The 5,898-nt window shown below is 42.9% G+C and overlaps 1 protein-coding gene across 14 annotated transcripts in view; it reads right to left on the reverse strand.

Annotated features, from left to right (window-relative positions):
* APBB2 (amyloid beta precursor protein binding family B member 2) overlaps positions 1 to 5,898 on the reverse strand; it is a 373,280-nt gene that overhangs the window by 212,396 nt on the left and 154,986 nt on the right. The window contains exon 1 of one of the 14 annotated variants that reach the window (XM_019552766.1): positions 5,541 to 5,623. The exons of the other annotated variants lie outside the window; for them this stretch is intronic. The gene's annotated coding sequence lies outside the window, so the exon portion shown is untranslated. Of the gene's footprint in view, positions 1 to 5,540; positions 5,624 to 5,898 lie in introns of those variants that run through there. 14 annotated transcript variants of the gene reach the window in all.

The raw sequence follows: 5,898 nt of genomic DNA on the forward strand, positions 1-5,898 counted from the left end.
CAAGGACAGAGCCTTGAGGGACCCCACTGGTCACAGGGCACCACGATTACAACCCTCTGGGTCTGACCACGGAGCCAATTTCCCAGCCAGTGGATCGTGGTGGAGCCAAGGCCACAACTGGCCAGTTTGGCCAAGAGGTGATCATGGGAATTGATTCAGCCCTGGGGTTTTTGAGTGTCTGTACTTAGTCCTTCTGAAAAGCTGCAACTTCTTCCAATAATATTATTCTCTAAAGCACAACTATTCCTAAACCTTCTCCTGAACCAGTTCATTAGGCCACTATTTTCCTTCCTTCCCCTATGGTCGCAGCAGCATCACAGGGGCCCTCTGTAGCCTGCTGTAACAACAGCTTTAAAAACGTAATTATAACTCTAGCACAGTTAAAACTAAACCAGACTGCAAGTTTCCCAACACAGAATGGCCACCAACTGGGTTCAAACCATATGCAACTGAAACCAATTAGGACCTAGAGCTATGAACAAATATATAGATATTTAGAAAGAAGAAAACAGTGAGTTTGATTGAAAAAGAAAACATGCTTTATTGAAGGACATTTCTAGAGCAATTGATCTAATGGATGTTTGACATTTCATCAAATTTTGTCTTAAAATTAAAATTCCAGAGATTTATGGTAGTTCCCTGGAACATATACATCCTAATTAATGATGTATTAGAAAATGACCTTTCAGAAATGCCTGTCATTTTAGTATCTCCATTCAGAAAGTGGGATTGTTTTGCAATGGGAGCTGTTATTTTTATGACACTGCAATGCTACTTCTCAGTAGCAGTAGGATAAAAAGTACTTTTTAAAATGTTAGCCAACACATCTTAAAATCTTGGTGGAGACAGAGCAATGTTTGCTTTAACATGCTTCAGCTGGTCAATATGAGCCTCAGAGCAGCCTGGCTAATGCACACTGTAAAATAACTTCTTCTGGATGTTAAAACATCCTAGGTAAAATATGACTACTAAACATTTTAAACAAGCAAGCACCTTCATATTTTAGGATTGAGAAACAGGTTTTCAAACAGGCCCAAGCAACAATGTACAGCTTTGCATGTACACAAATCACTCCACATGAACACAAAACTTAAGTCTGCTGTGCACCCAAAGTCTAGCTTCGATACAACAGATATACCTGCAAACCAAAATCAGACATTCAGTGACATCAAAAGCAGACCAAGATTTTGCAAAAGGGGTTACAGCAGCAGCAACAAGCACCATAGAGGTGGCTGCACACACTGCCTCCCGTCTCCTCTCCACCTTTCCAACTGGGGTGGCCAGACCACGCTACAGGGGCAGTCAGGGACATTAGGTCCCCAAAACAGGTGTAGGCCATACACAGCCCTCTCTGATATGAGCCAAGGGTACGCTGATGCCAGACTTGGCCATTTTCAAGGCGCCTACAGCTGAGGGGTGACAGCAGGCCTGAAGCCTGTCTTTGAACAATGTATAAGTGTGAGCATTTGCAGATGCTGTGGCTTGGTCACCAAACAGAGAAAACCGTCCATCTGTCTAATTGGACACAGTCAGAAAGAACAAGGCAGCCTTGTTAGCCAGGGCTAGAACAGCATTCTACCATGGAAGAAAGGAGATAGGAAGCCCACCCCTGTTGCCCTGTTACTTTCTCAAAGATACGAATTTTAAATAATGGGCACCTTCTTGGCCCATAAAAAACATCTAGTTTAAGCCGATTCTTGAAATTTCAGTGAAACAAAGAAACCTAAATAAAACCAATCAGGGATCATTTATTAAAATATTAAGATTATGTTATTAAATATTAAGATTACAGGCTGGGGGGGAACTTCTACATGATGCCTGCTATTCTACTGTTTTCCTGCCTGCAGGACTAGCTGGAGGAACCCCTTGCTGTGAAGACTGTAAGCCTGGCCAGCTTTGCTTTGCAGCAATCAAGACCTGTCCTGTAAGATTACACTTATTCTTACCACTAATCTTGCACTATTCTGCTTTGTCAATTAATCAATAAACTGCTCACATTGGTTGGAATGATGCAAGGGGCTGTTTTAAATTCTTTTCACCCTTCCACCCTGTTCAAAAGTTGCAAACACAGGTAAGGATTTCCCCCCTCCCTTCCCCTTCTTGCTCAGAGGTCCTTTCCTTCATCTTCCCCTCTGCTGCTGCCACTGTCCCTACTCTCTAAGGGGCAAACGGAGCTCTAGCCAGACTGCACAGGGGTTGGGCTCAGCCTAGGACAGTAGGAGTGAATGGGCAGTTTCCTCCTCCCTGTGCCTGCTCCTAAGCTGCTGCAGAACACCTTGTGGTAGGAGGGGGGGAAACTGCCTGTCCCTGCTACCACCTTGCACTCAAGCCAGCCTCCACACAGTCCAGCTGGAGCAGGATAGGAGCTCCCCTTGCTCCTGGACATCAAGGACAGCAGCAATGGTAGGCAAGGGAGAAGGGGAGAGGACATGCCTCTGAGCAGGCAGAGGAAGCAGGCGGGAATTCTTGCCCTCTTCAGGAAGTTAGAAGTCCCTGACTGCTGCTCCTGCTGCACGGTCAGAAACGGGGGAGGTGGGAGTGTGGCTGGCCCACTGGATCTGCCCCCAAATGTCACCAATTCTAACTTGCCCTATAACTATGAATAATAGCTAATATTTTATGGCTTCATTTTTATTACTCCTTAACTACTTCGTCCTTATAATAACTTAAGCTTCTCTACAAGTAGATTTACTTGCTAGAGTATCACAAGCTTCCAACTTCTTTTTAATGTATTGTGTTGCTCTTGCCCTAGATGCCCAAGATTTAATTTCTGATCTTCCAAGATGACCTTACCCTAGTTCCCTGGAATATAGATAAGCATTTTCAGGTGATGAAGACAGTCTTAGACGTGCATTGTAAACAAGTATTGAAGGACAACTGAAACATACATAAGGAATACCTTTTAGGCTGGCCACATTAGTGAGCACCTAAAGGTGGTGTGCACTTTACCTATATGCCAATGTTTTATTAATAATCCCAATGAGAAAGCTCTCCACCATCAGTCACCACAGTTATCAGGAACATAAAGTCCATTTGAAAGAAGCTCTTCCCCAGAGTTTCACTGGTGTGGTCATTATGCCTTTTAACCCTTTGTTTTCATAAACTAATTCCTTGCCCAGTTTGTTGCAGCATTTTTATCTATTCATTCCTCATTACATTTTTCAACAAAGCTGAAAGAATTTCCTTCTACTAATACTAGCCTCAGTCTTTGATGAACTTGAGGAAAAATACATCTCAACTAATCTAGGCTTTTTCCAGTGTTTAATACAGGGGGACCAAAATATCATTAAATCCCAAAGAACAGGGGCCACATTTGCTGCTATTTTAAGTATGAGACATCTCATTAACTTCAGTAGAGGTTAACAGCAGTGAATTTAATCTTAGATGCTTTCAAAGGTTTATACAGACATTGAAATAGTTTGTCATATATTCATATATAATAAAAGAACGGTGCATAGGAGATAATTTTCTCCATGTTTAGTAATGCATCTCAAGAGGCATTGCTACTACAGTAGCTGCATCATAAGAATCTAGACATACAAGGTGAAATCCTGTCCTTGTCCAAGTCAAAGGGACTTTTGCCATGGATTTAGACAAAGACAGCTTTCACTTGTAGATTTCAGTCATTGAGAACAAATAGAAAAGGAATAAAGAAAATTAATCATGTGACATCATGAATTTAAAAGTCACAAGTACAGATATTACAAGTATTCCCCTTGCACTTGCTTTGTTTACAAACAGTGTCACTCAGTTTTTAACCGAGTAGCAATTGCATTAATTATCAAAAGTTCTTGATGTTATGACAGTTGATTTGTTTATTCATAAGCAGCATAGCCCATGCAGGGAAGTGTAGCATTCAGGTCAATCAGACATGCTGCCTTTGGCAGACTGTCCCCTTTGAAATATTTTCTCTCTCAAGGCTTTGTAACATCATGAACATATGCTGAGAGCCTCTACTGCATATGTTACAGTAGCCCTGCATAATGTATGTCTGCTGAGCAAGATATGGGGAAAACAAAAAGCCCACAAATTACATGCAGATGCCATCCTGTAAGTATGCATGAACATAATCATGCTGAATATAATTTTACAAAACCACATTCTCTCATATGTGGCTTCAGGCTATATGACAATCGGAGCAAGAGCTACATGCAAAAATCACTTGCAGTGTTCCAGCTGGGAAAACTGCCCGAGAAATCAAATTTCAAGCCAACAGTGTGACTACAGGTGGATGAGCAGAGTGCCAAAATCACCCCCACCCCCATACATGCCTTGCTTCGGCAGCAAAAGCAACTGCCCAGCATTGCTCTTGCAGCAGCATCCAAGTGCGCAGCACAGGCACAGTACTGCTGCTGTGACAGCAACAGCCAAGGTAAGCAAACCATGCTGCAGTGCGATGGTGGTGGAGGCAGTGGCAGCAGCTGGGAACTGTGCCCAAGTCCCCAGCATAGGTAAGACTCCTGGGTCCAACCCCTGCCTCTTTGGCACTCACTGGATTCCTTTCAGCCTCCCTATTTCCCCTTGCTCTCCCACAGGGTTTGCCCAGAGTACAAACTCTGCTTATTATGCCTCTTATTTCCGACACACCCTGGCTGATAATCTTATGAAAATTTACCATCCCATCACAAACTTTTTCACTAACAAGCCTTCTTTTGTGTGAATGTCAGCAAATATTCATAATGGAGACTGTGGTTGCAGGGAATGCCTTTCCTCGCTTTAAAAGCATGCCTCTAACCACAGGCTTTTACAGAAGAATGGCTGCTCTGTGTTATTAAGCCAACTGTAGCAAAAATTTCAGCTAGAGAGAGCCATTAAAAAAATTTCAGCCTTCATTTTCGCTGTGCAATCAGCCATACAAAAGTAAAAATGTACATAGTAAACCTGCTTCTGATACTTTCTTCTGGTTCTAATTCCACTAGCTTATCTGCCAAACGAGCAGCCCAGAATGTCAAATGCCTACCAGCACCAGTGGCAGTGAATTTAAACTGGTAGCAAAATTACTAAATCAGCCATCAAGAAATACACTTGGGGAGACAAATGCTCCCTGCATCGGACACAGTGAGCAGAAATCAGATTCTCTCTCTCTTTCCATACTATTTGCTCATTGAAGCACAATGCTTTTCCCTGCCACATAAATCCTGCTGCCACTGGGGTCTGCAGTTTTTGAAGAGTGTGTTAAAGATCTGTACGTATTATTCTTCATCTAAGAAATAACATCAATGGCTATTTCTAAACATATTATTCCAATATTTTTAACCCATGCCTCTTTCACTAAAGATACATTTCTTCCTCTCCCATGCAGCCTGAGAGGATAACACTACCCATCCTTGTAAGCCATGCACACATTCCTAATAACTCCTTTCTTCAAGAACTGGCAGTGCAAAGAGACCTCAGCTATTGCATCAGATACTTACTTTTTACTTTAACCCAAACTTCTTTGCTATCCTTATTTTCTTTGCCTGAAAGCATATTCCCTCAACCATCCCCTTCTCCACATGTTTATAAGTACTCCACATATTTATAAAGGAGGGTTACCATACCAGGTTTTCCCAGACATGTCCTCTTCTTGGGTCCTCCAATCTCCATCCAGGCAGTTTTTTTTAAATAGGAATAAGTGTCCAGGATTTTGCTACTAGAACTGCATTTCCCAGCTTGCCCTAATGGCATGCGCGTTTATCAGGGATCCAAATTTTGTTTGCTGTGAAAAAATGTGGATTTTCCTTTTCAAAGGAAGAAACCACAGGTTTCCCCTTGCAGGCTGGCAGCTTGGGGCGATTGGAGGCAGGGGGCACCACATGCATCTGCAGGCGCACACACGGCCGGCATACAGCTAGGCAGGTAGGGTGGTGGGACCAGCCCTGACAGCTGGATTCAGGCAAGTCTGTGGGGGTTGGAGGG

The sequence above is a fragment of the Crocodylus porosus genome, unplaced genomic scaffold (assembly GCF_001723895.1).
Source record: "Crocodylus porosus isolate Cpor-Errol unplaced genomic scaffold, CroPor_comp1, whole genome shotgun sequence".
Taxonomy (NCBI): domain Eukaryota; kingdom Metazoa; phylum Chordata; order Crocodylia; family Crocodylidae; genus Crocodylus; species Crocodylus porosus.